We start from the raw sequence: 17,641 nt of genomic DNA on the forward strand, positions 1-17,641 counted from the left end.
CTCAGAAATCCCGGGCTGAAAACAGAGGCTTTCTTCAAGGTATCCCACTGCATTCGTCACGTGAGTTTGCTTGTGGAAACAGCACCACTTTTCTGCCAAGTGCCTCTGAGTGCTCTTCTCCTCAGACAAATGGAGTCATCTTCCCAGACCATTCCTAGTCAAAGACGGAGGTGAGAAATCCAGCAGTGCAGGAGGGCTGGCTGCAGTCCAGGAAGGGAGGAGGCAAGCATTGCTCCGTGTGAGCCTCACCCAAAACACGTCCACACCCTCTGAGCCACCCACATGCAGACAGCCACACGTGCTGACTCCAACGCTAGCTCTGTCATTGAGAATAAGGTATGGAAACATACTTTTAGAGAGAACAACTATCGCAAAGCTTTCTCTCCACAGAAGGGATAGTCTGTAGACCCAAGGAGGCACATTTCCCAGGGTGCCGTGGGACGACAGGTGACCTATGGGAGAAAGCACCTTTGTGGATGTGTGGTAAAGCCAGAGTCACGCACCTGACCAATTCACCCAGGACTGTGGCTGACCGGCTGCCATGCAGAGCCCTACAAGAATGCGGCTGTGAAGGATCCCCAGGATTGGCTCTTCCCTGTTCAGCCCTAGGTTAAGCCATTCTCGAATTTTCTATTCCCAGCAGGGCACAGACCAATTAAGGGGGCTCTGGAAGGTTATAGTGCATCTGACCCCTCGGGGACTCACCCTGCTGTCCCAGCTGTGTGCCCCCGGAACACACTGCCCTGAACATGTCATTTTGTCCTTCAGTTTATGTTCTTAAACACTTTGCCCTCATCACTCCTGTGACGTAAGTTCATCTATTTCCCTTTTGTAAAATAAAACCACGCAGGGCAATGAAAATTTAATTTTTTCTTTTTAAATTAGAGGTCAGTTTTTCCTCAGGTAACGTTAGTGTTTGTTGTTCTGAAGGCATCTGAAGAGAGCTGCCAGTTCTAAAAGGGGGGAGAGATGATGGCACTGTCTTGGACACAGCAGCTTTTCTCAGAAGTACCCCATAGCCAGAGGTATGGCGTGGTGGAGGTGACAGCAATGCCCCATGGCCCAGGAGGTGACAGCGGTATCCCATGGTCCAGGAGGTGACAGCAGTATCCCACGGTCCAAGAGGTGACAGCAGTGCCCCATGGCCCAGGAGGTGACAGCAGTATCCCACGGTCCAGGAGGTGACAGCATATCCCACGGTCCAGGAGGTGACAGGATTATCCCCATGGTCCAGGAGGTATGGAGTGTTAGCAGTGACAGGCGGCAGCTGCTGCTCATATGAGCTCTTGTTCCAATCAGGTAACATGCCTTCCTCCTTCCTTTTGTCTCCAAAGGCCATTAGTCCCCACCAACATGAAACACAGATCCTTGGTGATGAGATAGGGGTGGTCACCTCTTCCAGTAACAGCAGAGTTGTGAGACGTGGCCCAACTTCCACACTGCCACCACGTCCTTCCAGTGTCTTCTCCCCCTCAGACTCAACACCCCCGTCAGAACCTGGAAGAGTGGTTCTTTGTAGGTGTGAGACGAAATTACTACAGACGGTCAAGTCCTGCTCCTCTCACTCCCCTCCTCCTCGCCCTCAGAACCACACAGCCATCATCTACACAGCAGAATGACCCTTCGGCACCGTTTGTGTGGTCACACTGAGAAGTGTGAGCTCCGGTCAAAGTGTGTCCACACCTGAGAGTGTAAGTGTGTGGGGGTGAGTTGGGTTAGGAATGCGCATGCACACACGTGTGTTGGGTGAGTTTGCATGAGCATGTGAGTGAGCCTGTGAGTGTAGACTGTGTGTGCGGGGGGGGGGTATCTTAGCTAATAAGCTAGACTTTGAATTCATAATCATATAAAGCCACCAACTCAAATAAAGACTATTTCTCATCAACTCAAGAAAGGCTTTATAGCTTTGGTAGAAACTCTACCGAACTTACCTTCAGGCAGACATGACCCAGCAACAGATAAGAAGGGTTTCACACACACACACACACACACACACACACACACACACACACACACACAGCAGGGAGTTATGAGCACGTATATAAGTGATCTGGGAAACAAGGTGCCTCGGTTTCTCGCTGAGAATCTGTTTGCTCCAGTTCGCAGAGGGAACACTGATTCCTGTCTTCACTCCGCTTAGTCCCCTGCAATCAGCAGACTTGACTCACCTGACTTGGTGACTGTATGTCCCATGAAGATGTATTGGAGATTATGTGAAGTGACGTTTATGTAAAGACAATGTAAACGGAGTCTACAGGGAAAGCCGCCATGCACACCTGTTCCCCCTCCCCCTGCACACTCACTCTTCCTACAAAGCTCAAGCACAGTTGAGAGTGTGCTAATGGCTCATGTTGAGACTTTCAGGTCCCAGAACATTCCCAAGACTGTGAAGTGGGGCCCCGGGGCCACTTTCTAACTTCTCCATGACGCCAGGCTGGGAGGGGCTGGAGTGTGAACACAAAGCAAGACAGACCGACTATCTTTCTCCTTCACGTCGCCTGTGTCACCACTTCCCCAAGAGACAAAAGCGACCCGTGGCCACTCTTTTACTGAGGTGGTGACTGTCCTTTGCGCTTTAAGTCATCATTGTTTGGTTAATAAACATCTACCATCTGCTCTGAGTGCTTAGAAGAGAAAGATGAGTAAGACAGCGGTGCGGGGGCGGAGAGATGGCTCTGCAGTTAAGCAGAACCCGTGCTTCTCTTGCGCAGGACAGGGTGCAGTTCCCAGCATCCACACGGAGGCTCATAACTGCCTGTTACTCCAGTGCTGGGGGATCTGATGCCCTGCTTGACGTCCAAGGACACCAAGCATGCGCGTGCGCATGGCGCACATAAAGACGTGAATACAAAATACTTGAGCACATCAAGAACTGAGGTTAAGAAAGAATCAGATGTCTGCCCGTGTTATGGCTACAGGAACTGGATTTCCCATATCACTGCCTTGTGTTGATACTGCACTTGGAGTTTATACTTTCTTTTTTTAAGATTTATTTATTTATTATGTGTACAGTATTTTGCCTGCATGTATGCTTATAACCAGAAGAGGGCGCCAGATCTCATTACAGATGGTTGTGAGCCACCATGTGGTTGCTGCTCTGGAGGAGCAGCCAGTGCTCTCAACCTCTGAGCGATCTCTCCAGCCCCGGTTTCACACTTTCTTAATACCAACAATTATAGTCAAGTTCTTTCAAAAACTATCTGTTACGAACACTTTAGAATCACGGTTTCTGTGTGAAGCATATGGCATGGAGTGGACATGGAGAAAAAGCAGCTAACATTGCCACTACTAAATGCAAACCGTTTGTTTTAGTGGGGACAAAAAACTTGTTTATCCCCCCTGAAACAGCTGACCCAAACAAGGGGGAGCTCTTGAATCCCAGACTGATGGCTGGGAATCCAGCATGGGACTGAATGTGAGTGTCAATGAGGAGGCCTAGGCAATCTATGGGGCCTTGGGTAGTAGATCAGTATTTATCCCAGGTATACAAATGGACTTTGGGTGCCCATCCAACAATGAGAGATGCATTCTCACCCTGGACTCTTGGGGTTGGGTCTAGGCCCTGCCCTGGATGAAATGACAGACTATGGACACCCCCAAGGAGGGCCTCACCCTCCCTGGGGAAATGAGGGGATACTGGGGGGATTGGTGGGAGGGCACGGGAGGAGGGGAGGGAAAGGGAGAGGGACCTGGGATTGACATCTTAAGCAACCTTGTTTCTAATTTAAATTTAAATAAAAAAAAACTTGTTTATCTCATTTACTAGGCCTCTGAGTACCAAGCCTAGTATCTGGAACACACTAGACATTTGATAACAATGCTATCACAGTCTTTCATGTACAGAGATGACTAATACCAAGTGTCACATTTCATCAACTAAAAGAGGAACATTAAGAATCTGTGCCCACCATGGTGAAGGCCTAGGCCCTGCCCTGGATCATATGACAGACTTTTGAGATCCCCCACCTTCCTTGGAATGTGGAGTGGGGTTTGGGGGAGGGGTTGGGGGAGGGTTGAAGGGGGGCAGGAGAGGAAGGGAGGGAGAGGGAACTGGGATTGACATGTGAAGCAAACTTATTTCTAATTTAAATTAAATTAAAAAAGAATTTATGCCCACCAGGGATGTTGGTACATGCCTTTAATACTAGTACTGGGGAAGTAGAGACAGGCAGGCAGGCGGGTGGGTCTCTATGACTTTAAGGCTAGCCTGATCTACATTGTCTATGTAATGAGTTCTGGGCTAGCCAGAGATACCCTATCTCAGAACAATAAAAATAAAAAAGTAAACAAGGAAAGAAAGAGAGAGAGAGAGAAAAAAAAGGTTTCCAGTCATAGATAGAAACCTTCAAAACCATGAGACAAAATAGTCTTTCCATGCATGTATGTGTCTGTCTATATGGTACATATGCATGATCTATGTGCATGTCATGAGAGCTGCATGCCCACACTTGCATGTAGAGACCAGGGAAAGGTTTGGGATATCTGATTCTATCACTCTCTACCCTGTTTTTTTGGAGAGAGTCTCTCAAGAGATCTAGAACTAAGCTGGCAGCTAGCCTCCTGTTTCAACCTCCCTTAGTTCTGGGGTCACAGATGTATGTTCTAGAGATTTAAACTCAGGTCTTCATGTTTAAACTCCTCTATGGAGCCCTCTCCACACATGCACTCGCATGTGCACCTCATCCTGCCTGAGCACCCTGAGCATGTGATTACAGGCTTACCCCACTATTTAGACTCAGCTTTTTCTCCTTCTGTGCTGATCATTTCTGTAGTTTGTAGGATGGCAAGTTTCCTGATGCACCCTGTGTATACTGTACCAGACAATCCCTAATTTAAGGTTTCCTAGAAAAGGACTCTACCCCAGTTTTCTTTAAGGGTGTGGCCCTTAGTAAGTCCACCATGCATCAGAATAGGCTCTACATCCAAGAGTGTTTTGACATCACAAATTGGATTTGTTGGTTTTAAAGCAAAAAGGGCAGGGATGTTGGTAGGCAGGGAAGTTGGGGTAGATGTGGGAGGACTTGGGGGTGAATATGATTAAAATACATTGTATGAAATCCTCAAATATTTGTGTTTTAAAAGGGGGCCCCTCTCCCCTTAAAAAGGCCCATTATGGCAGTTCTCAAGCATATTATCATCTGCTCCCTCTGCATGCTCTGCTGTCTACTGCAGGAAGATGGAAGGAGACAGGAGAGCCTGGCCAGCAGCTACAAACCTGGTATCCATCCATTTTGGCTCAACAGGGTTCAAAGACAGGTGAATTTCGGATAAGGCGCCTCTCCAAATATTTGCTTTTGGTAACTGAGGTTGAGATGATTATCGATGCCATGAAAAACAAGATAAAAGGGAAGTCACTATGAGTCCCTAATAGTGGCAGCAGAGCTGCTCTGCTCTTGGCATGACCCCGGCCATGCACAGCTTCCTCTCAGTGGCGGCTCTTGATGGGTTTCTTGTGAAATCACTTATGAGACAGCGACAGGGCTGTTTCAGAACCTCAGAACCAGGAAACCATTCCCTGGAAGAACAGAGGGAGGCTCAATGTGGTTGCCCTAGATGAGGTGAGAGAAGTTTCCAGTTTCCACAGAACTGTCTCCCAGCCTGCCCCTGTGCATCTCTCTGTGGGACCCATACCCCACAGGCAGTTCCTCAGCACAGACAGTCCTTGTGTTGGGTCTCAAATGACCTCGGAGTCTCACGTGGTCATCAGAATGGCTCTCTATGAACAGGCATGCTCTCAGAGGAGATATGGGAGCCTAGCCTCCACACACCTTTTTTACTAAGCTATGGAGTGAATGGCTTTGCTCCGCCACATTCTGCCTCACTACAGTTCCAAAAGTAACAGGGGCAATGTGCGGTGGACTGGAACCTATCATAATGTGAACCAAAATAAACTCCATCCCTTGAGGTGTCCATCATCTTAGGTAACTAACTCCTACGGACGCAGAAAGCTCACTAATAACCACTGTGCACACTGTACCCTGCCATTCCCCATCACCTGAGGTCATCCCATGGTCCCTTCTATGTGAGACCATGTGAACTTTAACATGTATTTCCCTGCTCAAGGCTATGCCGCTGGCTGAAGATTGACTTTGCTCTGAAGTGACGTATCTCTTCTTTCTGGGACTTCACAGAACTCACCTTAGGCAATGGTGTGATAGAGCAGGAGCTTTATGGCCTCAAATGAAAAATCCCCAGTAAAAGTTTCTTAATATAAAAATATGAAAATGATACCCGAAAGAGACCTTTTCTTACCAACATAATCTCAAAGGAGAGAAACACTCTAGTGCATTGGATACACTCACCTTCATAGTTCATTAATGATGAAATTCTCATCCTGAGGACATCGCTAAACCCTGTCATTGTGACTAGTTAATGAGGCTTAAAACTAGGACCAGTCATGCCCAGACCTGCAGGAGGTTTTGATCGTGTGGGAAGCTAAGTCAGAGAGAGGCATCACTATTCAAGGTTGGGATGGAGCAAGAGCTACTTCCAAAATGCATCTTTATAGGAAAGCCCATGGAAGTGCAGTGAAGTTTCAAAAATGTTTTATGCTGGATAAGATATAAAATTAAATGACAGGTAGATATCCACAGTCAACCAACCTTCAAAATGCATGTTGGCATTACCAATATATTGTCAGTTTTCATGACTCATAGGTTTTGTTTACAAATCTTTTATTCACTAAAATTTATTTCTTACCCCAAAATAGAAGTTTACTCTGTTTTCACAGTTGGTTACGGATGTATGACAGGACAGTTAAAGTTGTCCAAGTGTGACCCCAGCTGAACCAGGACACACCCTGCCCTCATATTCCAGCCTTCAGACCACAAGCAGAAGTCCTGGCTGCCTCGGCATTGAGTCCTATTTTCATATTCCTGGTTGGGTTTTCACTGCTCTTAACAACCCCTGCCTGTGCTAATGGGGCTTGTCTAAAGTCTGTGAGCACATGAGATAGGATGAGCCCAAGGGAAGATCAGTGTGCTGTAGAAACTATACAGAGAGGACCAGAGCAACTCCGTGGTGTCAGCACCAGCAAAGCCTTGTATTCTATCCCAAACATGACACAAGGTGAATGTCATCCAGGCATGACTCTCAGAGCTTGCAGCTATGAGCTTCATGTCTGTGAGCAAACAGCACGTGTCCAAGCCATCTTCAGATGAAACCCTATAGGGCAAGATGGCATTCTGACCAGTTGACGGAAAGCCCTTGAAGGAGTCTAACACTGTAGCTCCCCTAGGAACAATTGTTCTGTGAAAAAGTACCCTGAAGTACCAGGGTACTTCACTCCAAATCCTCCCAGACCAGTGAAAGTGCAGCTAGTACCAAACTGTACCTATGTGGTATGGCCTAACACGTTTAAAAGAAAGCTCAACATGCAAATTAGGTGTAGTAAGAAACATGGTCAATAATACAATAGACTGATTATATGAATATATTGTAACAAATGCTATGAAGACCTTATGAAATGCTTCTGTCTAGAAATCTCTACAAAATTTTTTCAGGGTATGGATTAAGAAGGGGCCTATATTTACTACTTAGGGGTTTCAGTTTATAACTGGCGATTAAGGCTGGACTGAAAGTGTCCAGGTTTGTGTCTTCTTATTCAAGAAAAATGAGTACACAAATAGTACAAAATAGAAAACTCCAAAGGTAAACAATAGCACATATCAGAAAGAAATATGCAATCGTGAGTAATAGCAGTCCTCAGCTTGCTCAATGCCCTGATTTGTGTTTGGGCTTCTCTTTATGGAGTTTAAGAAAGTGGAGTTTTGGCAGAACCACAGCAGATCCCATACTGACAGGGTCCAGCCTACCCAAAGATTGCCAAGGCCCTTGAACTAGGACTGCATCCATCCACGCAAGAGGAAAGCCTCCAGAGTATTGGACCTGCTCACACCTACCAGAAAGGAACCATGGTCACATACCCACTAGGAGAGGAAGAGACTCCTTCTGCACCCACTGGAAGAAATGACAGGAAGGAGACAATATAAAAACACACCCAGCAACAGAAAAACCAATATGACACCACCAGAGTCTAGAGATTCTATACCCACAAGACCTGAACAACCCAATGGAGATGATGAAGATGAGAAAGACCTTAAAAACAACTTCATGAAAATGATAGGGGCTTTCAAAGAGGATATGAGAAAATCCCTTAAAGAAATGGAAGAAAAAACAAACCAAAAAAAAATCTAACAAATGCAAGAAGGAGAGGAAAAAACACAGCAAAAAATTGCAAGAAACAATTCAAACAGTGTAAGGGTTGAAAGTTAAAATAGAGACTAAAAAAAAACAACACAGTCTGAAGGAATGCTGGAAATAAAAAAGCTGAGCAATCACTACAGATGCAAGCATAACCAACAGAATACAAGAGATGGAAGAGAGAATCTCAGGTGTTGAAGATACACTAGGAGAAATAGATTCATTGACCAAAGAAAATCTTAAGTTCAACAAATCCCTAACACAAAATATTCAGGAAATATGGGACACCGTGACAAAACCTAAGAATAATAGGTATAGAAGAAGGTGAAGAAAACCACCTCAAAGGGACAGAAAACATATTCAACAAAATCATAGAAGAAAACTTTTCCAACCTAAAGAAAGACATGCCAATGAAGGTACAAGAAGCTTACAGAACACCAAATAGAGTAGACCAAAAAGTCCTATCGCCACATAATAATCAAGACCCCAAACATACAGAATAAAGAAAGAATATTAAGAGCAGCTAAGGAAAAAGGTCAAGTAACATATAAAGGCAAACCTATCAGAATTACACCTGACTTCTCCATGGAAACTCTGAAAGCCAGAAGGTCCTGGATAGATATTCTACCAACATTAAGAGACCATGGATGCCAGCCCAGACTACTATACCCAGCAAAGATTTCAATCACTATAGATGGAGAAAACAAGGTATTCCATAACAAAACCAGATTCAAACAATACATATCCACTAACCCAGCACTACAGAAAGTTATGGAAGGAAAACTCCAACACAAGGAAGTTAACTACAACCAGAAAAACATAGGCAATAGATGATAATCCCACCTTACCAACAGCCAAAAGAAAAAAAGGTGGAAATTCACATATAATTCCACCACCAACAACCATTCCAAAATAAACACGAATGAGCAATCAATGGTCATTAATATCCCTCAATATTAATGGTCTTAACTCACCCATAAAAAGACACAGGTTAACAGAATGGATTTGAAGACAGAACCCATCCTTTTGCAGCAAACAAGAAACATACCTTAGCCTCAAAGACAGATATTACCTCAAAGTTAAAGGTTGGGAAAAGATTTTCCAATCAAATGGACCCAAGAAACAAGCAGGGGTAGCAATCCTGAAATCTAACAAATTAGACTTTAAAATAAAATGAATCAAAAAAGATGAAGGAGGTCATTATATACTCATCACAGGAGAAATTCACCAAGCTGAAGCTTCAATTCTGAACATCTATGCCCCAAATACAACAGCGTCCATGTTCATAAAAGAAACATTACTAAAACGCAAATCACATACAAAGCCCCACACACTTCTCACCACTAGACAGGAATACCAGACAGAAACTTAACAAAGAAGCAAAGGAACTAATAGAAGTTATGACCCAATTGGGTTTAACAGACATCTTATAGAACATTCTAACCAAATAAAAAGGAATATACCTTCTTCTCAGCACCAAATGGAAACTTCTCAAAAATAGACCACATACCAAACCTCAACAGGTACAAAAAACTGGAATAACTCCATGCATCTTATCAGACCACCATATGTTGAAATTAGAATTCAACAACAGCACAAATTGAAGAAACCCTACAAACTCATGGAAATTGAATAATGCACAATTGCACTATTTCTGGATCAAAAAAGAAATTAAAGATTTCTTAGAATTCAATGAGAATGAAGACACAACATAACAAAAACTATGGGACACTTTGAAAGCAGTGCTAAGAGGAAAGTTCATAGCACTACGTGCCCACATGAAGAAACGGGAGAATAGTCACACTACAGAATTAACAGCACAACTGAAAGAAGCAAACTCACCCAGGAGGAGTAGACACCAGGAAATAATCAAATTGAAGGCTGAAATCAATAAAGCAGAAACTAGGAAAACAATACAAAGAACCAATGTAAGGAAGAATTGGTTCTTTGAGAAAATCAACAAGATAGACAAACCTTTATCCAAACTTATGAAACAGCAGAGTGTGAACATGCAAATTAACAAAATCAGAAATGTAAAGGGGAACATAACAATGAACAGTGAGGAAATCCAGAGAATCTTCAGGTCATACTTTGAAAACTTGTACGTCACAAAATTTGAGAATGTAAAGGAAATGGACTATTTCTGGATAGGTATCATTTGCTAAAATTAAATCAAGAACAGATAAGCAATTTAAATAGACCTATAACACCTAAGGAAATAGAAGTAGTCATCAAAAGTCTCCCAATGAAAAAAATCCCAGGGCCAGATGGCCTCAGTGCATAATTCTACCAGAAATTCAAAGAACAGCTTATACCAATTCTCCTCAAAGTATTCCACGCAATAGAAGCAGAAGGGTCTTTGCCAAACTCTTTCTATGAGGCTTCAATAACCTTGATCCCCAAACCACACAAAGACACAACTAAGAAAGAGAACTTCAGACCAATTTCCCTCATGAACATTGATGCAAAAATACTCAATAAAATACTGGCACATCGAATCCAAGAACACATCAGAAAATTCATCCACGATGATCAAGTAGGCTTCATTCCAGGGATGCAGGGATGGTTCAGCATACAAAAATCCATCACTGTAATCCACCATATAAACAAGCTGAGAAAAATCACATGATCATCTCACTAGATGCTGAAAAAGCCTTTGACAAAATCCAACACTTCTTCATGATAAAAGTCTTGAAGAGATCTGGGATAACGAGAACTTACCTTAACATAATAAAAGCTATATCCAGCAAGCCAACAGCTAACACCAAACTAACTGGACAGAAACTCAATGGGATTCCTCTAAAATCAGGAACAAGACAAGGCTGTCCATTCCATACCTTTCCAATATTGTCCTTGAAGTTCTATCTAGAGAAATATAACAACAAAAGGAGGTTAAGAGGATACAAATTGGAAAGGAGATGTCAAACTTTCACTATTTGCAGATGATATGATAGTTTACATAAGTGACCCAAAAAACTCTACCAGGACACTCCTACAGCTGATAAATACCTTCAGCAAAGTGGCAGGATACAAGATCAACTCAAGAAAATCAGTAGCCGTACTATATACAGACGATAAAAGGGCTGAGAAAGAAATCAGAGAAACATTGCCCTTTACAATAGCTACAAACAACATAAAATACTTTGGGATAATGCTAACAAAACAAGTGAAAGACCTGTATCGCAAGAACTTCGAGTCTTTAAGAAATTAAAGAAGACATCAGAAAATGGAAAGATCTCCCATGCTCTTGGATAGGTAGGATCAACATAGTAAAAATGGCAATCTTACCAAAAGCAATATACAGCTTCAATGCAATTCCCATTAATATCCCAGCACAATTCTTCACAGACCTTGAAAGAACAATTCTCAACTTTATATGGAAAAACAAAAGGCCCAGGATAGCCAAAACAACCCTCTTCAACAAGGCAACTTTTGGAAGCAGCTATAGTTCTGAAAACAGCTTGGTATTGGCACAAAAATAGACAGACCAATGGAATCAAAGTGAACACCCTGACATTAACCCATACACGTATGAATACCTGATCTTTGACAAAGAAGCTAAAATTATACAATGGAAAAAAGAAAGCATCTTCAACAAATGGTGCTGGCATAACTGGAAGCTGACATGTAGAAGATAGATCCATGTCTATCGCCATGCACAAAACTTAAATCCAAATGGATCAAAGACTTCAACATAAATCCAGCCACACTGAACCTGTTAGAAGAATAAGTGGGAGGTACCGTTGAACTAATTGGTACAGGGGACAAAGGGTGCTCAACCATAAAATTATTTTTGCTGCTCTTTCACATCTGTAATGATGCTACCATTGTGAATTGTAATATAAATATCTGTGTTTTCAATGGTCTTAGGCGACCCTTGTGGAAGGGTGGCAACCACAAGTTGAGAACAGCAGCATTAGACGCAAGCGAGCTGTACTTTTGTGTAGGTACTGGACACTCAACGCCTTTGGGTCGAAACCACCGTCTGCCATCCGCAAGACATTTCTGGTGGAGCACAAAGGCCCCGACATGCTGCTTCAATAGGATCTTCAGCCAGTTGGAAGCACGATCAACTCGCTCCCTCCTCCATCCTTACACAGCTTTCTGGTTCCTAGTAGAAACAGCCAAGGGCAGTTTCCTTAGAAAGAAACAGAGAAGGCAGAGCTGTATTCACACTCATGAGGAACTCCTGCGAGAGTTCTTTCCCTAGCTCGCATTCGGTCAAGATCTACTCAGTCAGAAACATGGAGGCTGAGCTACAGCTCATTGGGCCAGCACATGGTCCGCAGGCACGAGGCTCTGGCTCCACCTGGGCATCCTAAGGAGAATCATCAGATACACCCCCGTTTGTGATTGCGCTTCCTCCAGCTCCAGTTTCCCATGCCTAAACACTGGTAATATGAGACGGAAAGTTCTAGAAGCACATAGTTCATACGGTTGATTTTCTAAAATTTGTTTTTATGTATTCGGGCGTTTTGCCTGGGTGTGTGCCTGTGTACAACGTGCATGGATGATGCGGGAGGAGGCCATAAACGGTGTCAGATCCTGAAGGGAGTTGGTTGTGGGCAGCAGCCTCTGGGTGCGGGGAATCAAGCCTGAGCCCTCCAGAAAAGCTGTCAGTGATCTTAACCATAGAGCTATCTCTCCAGCTCCCAGTTCACAAGTTTTAAGTGTTTTTGTTTGGTTACTTAGTTGTTTTTTTTTTTGTTTGCTTGTTTTGTTTTTGTTTTTTTTTTCGATATAGGGTTTCTCTGTGTAACTCTGACTTGCTCTGTAGACCTGTCTGGCCTCAAACTCAGAGATCCACCTGCCTTTGCCTTCTGAGTGCTGGGATTAAAGGTTTGAGCCCTTCTGTTGTATTTATAGTATGTTATAAACCTATTAGATGCACAGGGTTAAAATTGGTCTGTTGACTACCAGGTGCTAATTTATAAGTTGCAGTATTTATCATGAGAAGGCACGTGCAGGAAGAAGCAGCATGGGTGGCATTTCCTTTGCCCTCATTTTCCTGTACCCTTGCCTTGGAACATGTGCCTCACGGAGAAGAATTTCAATCAGCCTCCATGAATGTTTTTCTGTAATGATTCTGGTTGGAAGTTGGCTATGGCAGCATGTATGTATAGTCTCAACATTTAGGTGGTGGACACAGGAGGATCAGGAGTTCAAGGTCCTCCTCAGCTACCTAGAATGTTCCAGACCGGCCTGAGCTACACGGGACTATCTAAAAATGAGTAAGTAAGTAAAAATCACTCTAGTTGGTCTTTAACAAGAACCACATTCAGATGGCATGTGTTCATTTCAGTTGGGTCACTCACAGCTATTGGTTGAGCTTGGCTTTGCCTGACTTCAAAGGGCTCTAAGACTGTGGTTCTCAACTGTGAGTCTCACCTCGTTCGGAGGTCAAACGACCCTTTCACAGGGTTCACATATCAGATGTCCTGCATATCAGATATTTACATTATGATTCATAACAGTAGCAAAATTACAGTTATGAAGTAGCAATGAAAATAATTGTATGGTTGGGGTCAGCACAACATGAAGAACTGTGTCAAAGAGTCATAGCATTAGGAAGGTTGAGACCACTGCTCTAGACACAGGTATCGTCTAAGGACAAAGACAAAGCTCAAGGATTCCTCCTGCTACCACAGTTTGGTCTTCTTGGCATTTTACAGGTGCCAAAGTGGCCAAAGTGGCCCATGATAGGTTAAGAAGAAAATTCACTTCTATAAGTACATCTCCCTTGACATGTCTTCCTACTTCCCATACACACACAGAAAAAAAAAAAAACATGGAGCATTCCAGCACCCTGATCTTATGCAGTGTTTAAAAGAGAAAGAAAAGAAGACTGTCTAGACTTAACCTGAAAACTGAAGGGTACAGCCAAGGCAGCATGGTTATTAAGAATACGCACTGGAAAATCCATAACACACACACACACACACACACACACACACAGCAAAAGGTCCCCCCCCAATCCCCAGGTGCAGCGTGCATATTACATGACGTGATAGCTCCGCAGCTCTAAAGAGATACATTACTAGATTGAAATAACACATTTTTCCTTTGAACTGATGAAAAGATCCCAGGGCAATTTTCAAGGCTGGGCCGGGTGTTTGTGAAGAGTGAAGTAATTCACAAGAGGTTTGGTAGGTTTGGGTAAATACTCCACGGGCGAGAGGAAAACAGATGCAAAACCTTACCTTCATGGGTATAAGGAGAAGCTTTTGCTCCTTGGGTGAGTTTTCTGGAAGCCCAGCAGAGGCTACGTCCATCCCACACATGCCCAATGCGCTGGGCAACTGGGCTCGCCAGGCCTGTTTGTGGACAGCATGTGCTAAACCAAAGAAACCCAGAGCCTGATGCTGTGGAACAAAGTCCCAGGTGAGTGCTTGGAGTGGGTCCCAACAGCCTGCTGCAGGGCGGCTTCTGCTCAGGAGAGAACAGAGTGGGGAGAGGACATGGCAGGGGCCGGAAGGTGTCCTCCTCTCCTTTGGCCTGTTAACAACAGGAACGGATCTTTAGGAGGAGGTTGCCAGGAAAGGAAGAGTCCCCTGATTTCACTGGTCTTCATTTCCCTGCCCTTGCCTCTGCAGAAGAGGGCAGCATACAACCTTTGTGTGACTCCTGTGGGTGAGTGTAAGGGTGTGTACGTGTGTGCATGTGTGTGTCTGTGTGTGTAACTGTGTCTGTGTATGTATATGTGTGTCTGTGTGTGTAACTGTGTCTGTGTATGTATATGTGTGTCTGTGTGTGTAACTGTGTCTGTGTATGTATATGTGTGTCTGTGTGTGTAACTGTGTCTGTGTATGTATATGTGTGTCTGTGTGTGTAACTGTGTCTGTGTATGTATATGTGTGTCTGTGTGTGTAACTGTGTCTGTGTATGTATATGTGTGTCTGTGTGTGTAACTGTGTCTGTGTATGTATATGTGTGTCTGTGTGTGTATAGGTATGCATGTGTTTGTGCATGTGTGTTTGTGTAACGTGTGTGTGTGTGCCCATGGGCACTCATGCTTTGGAAACCTATTTATTACTTTGCTGTCTTTGAAAAATACCTGGGGGAGAGATGGGGAGACGGCTGAGGAGTTGAGAGCACTGGGTGTTCTTGCAGAGAGCCAGGTTACTGCCAGCGCCCACAGGTTTACAGCTTTATAACCAACAACCTGAAACTCCAGCCCCAGGGGATCTGACACCTTCTGGTTTCTCCAGGTTCCTGCACACATGTGCATACATGTAGACAAGACACTCATACACATAAAGCAAAAATAAAGAAATCTTTAAAAAGAAAAACCAGGGCAAAAGCACAAAGGCTAACTGCCTAAACAAAAACAAAAATTCTAGAAGGGCAGCTTAGCCTGGGGGCAGGGTTTCTTGCAGCTGCTTCTCTGGCCTCAGTGGCTTCACAGAGCAGCCAGGTGCCAACTTTGCTTGCCGGAGACTCTCCCCAGTAAGAGGGCAAATGATCCCTAATATATCTCACAAGCTGAAACTCAAACTTGAGAAAGTACTTACATTGAAAGTTTCCACTCCACAGTGGGTTCCAGAATCTTACGATATCCCGACCAATCACTAAGACAACAAAGCAAACCCCTGGAATCCAGAACCCTGGAAATCAGCCAAGTCTTCGGGCTGGATGTGGCTCAGCGGTAGAGCAGTGTCCTTGTGTGCATGGGGCCCTCGATCCTGGAATGATAAGAGGGAGGGGGAAGCTAACAAGGAAGGGAGGAAGTCTGCCTTCTAAGTCTGCCTTCTCACAGAAGGGATTAAATTAGTCATGCTCTGTCTAACCCCTCGGCCAATAAAACAGTTCTCAAAGCTACAGCCCTCCAAGGTAGCACTGCCCTCTGCCTGTCCACCTAAACAGTATTTTGTGCCTTGTGGCAGTGATGAGGACAAAAGGAAGACAGCTGGTTGAGTGACACCAGGCATGCTCAGGGACGTTCAGGAAGTCTTCCTGGGGACCCAAACTGAAGAGGCCCCAGGGAGAGGAACCCACATCTGAAAGTGGTCTTCCCACAGTTCTGGGCATCATCTGTTTTATTTGTTCAAGTGTCTTTTCCTAGTTCAGCTTCCCATTGCTGGGACAAAACATTGATAAAAACTAACTTAGGAGAGGGAAGGCAGGAACCTACTTTATCTTAGAATTCCCAGGTCACGATCCATCCCTGGGGATGTCAAGGCTGAAATCTGGAAGTAGGAACTCAAGCGGAGACCCTGGAGGAGTGCTGCTTGCTGACTTGGTCTCCATGGCTTGCTCAGCCTGCTTCCTTGCACAACCCAGGGGTCACCAGCCCAGAGTGGCACCACCCACAGCAGGCTGGGTCCCCCCGAATTAATTATTAATCAAGAAAATACCCCGCAGGCCTGCCTATAGGCCAGTCTGTTGGAGGCCCTTCCCCCAAATAACCCTAGCTTGTGTCAAGTTGACGGAAAAACCTAGCCAGCATGGCGGCTTCTCATGGACCTCTTAACAGTGGCCACTCTACTGGCTGGATTTTTGGTGGCACAAGTCATTTTACAGCTTTCTGGATGCTCAGAAAACATGAGCCAACAGAATTGAGTTTGCTGGAAGCATCCCGGCTGGGACACAGTCCTGCCAAGGTGAATGACTCTCTGCCCCTACCTTCTCTGTCCAGGCATCTGAGTGAAATGAGAATGGCCACCTCCTCAGACAGACTCCTCCCTGGGAACACATTGTGTTCCCTCGCAGCAGGTGCCTTGGCCAGGGTGGTTTGAGAGAACACTGATACAATATTCCCAACCCCCCCCCATCTTTGTGATGCTGCCCTTTGGACCTCCTTCCCACCCTGGGCCTGAGCCAGCCTGTGTTTTTTCAGAGCACAGGGACAAGCTCTGCCCACCCACATTCCATCTGCTTCCACACACTGAGGCTTACCAAAGGGACAGATTGCTGTGGTGAGGGGCGAACACCAGCGTGGGGAATGCTGACACCTGGTGGGACATAGGAGGGAAGGCCAGGCAAAGGCCCTATAACAGCATGCACAGTTTTCAACCTTGGTGCCTCGTGGAAACAGGAGTTCAGAACCAGGGCGTGCGGATTCATTTAGAACTGTTTTTGCCCACTTCGGAGAAACAAGTTCTAGAATAGACCTCAGTTATATACCACGGTGTTCAGTTATTCTGATGACTACACTCTTTCTAAGGATCCAGCCTTAAGCTCAGGAAGTATGTTGCCACCATAGACTCGGTGGGAAAGCTTGCCTTGCATACAGTCAGGCAGGACAAGAGGTTTTGTTTTGCCCAACCTACTCCTGGATGTGAACAGTCATGGACTTTTTCCGAGGCCTCCACATGCACAGCTCCTTTACCGCCACTAGATGACGCCAGAGCTCCACCCCAGTCCCTGTAGATGGTCAGTGAAAAAGGACCCACCGCCTAGATTCCTAGGGAAAAGAGAAAGAAACAAAAAGAGAGGTGGA

At 44.7% G+C, this 17,641-nt stretch overlaps 1 long non-coding RNA gene across 1 annotated transcript; it reads right to left on the reverse strand.

Annotated features, from left to right (window-relative positions):
* Positions 1-832: 832 nt before the first annotated feature.
* Positions 833-15,989, reverse strand: LOC121143592. The gene is made up of 4 exons (XR_005880841.1): positions 15,714-15,989; positions 14,403-14,697; positions 5,216-5,301; positions 833-1,497 (listed from the first exon to the last, which is right to left on the reverse strand). It is a non-coding gene; the product is annotated as an uncharacterized LOC121143592 (long non-coding RNA).
* Between the last annotated feature and the right edge of the window lie 1,652 nt (positions 15,990-17,641).

This window comes from Mesocricetus auratus, unplaced genomic scaffold (assembly GCF_017639785.1).
Source record: "Mesocricetus auratus isolate SY011 unplaced genomic scaffold, BCM_Maur_2.0 Super-Scaffold_100013, whole genome shotgun sequence".
NCBI classification, from domain to species: Eukaryota; Metazoa; Chordata; class Mammalia; order Rodentia; family Cricetidae; genus Mesocricetus; species Mesocricetus auratus.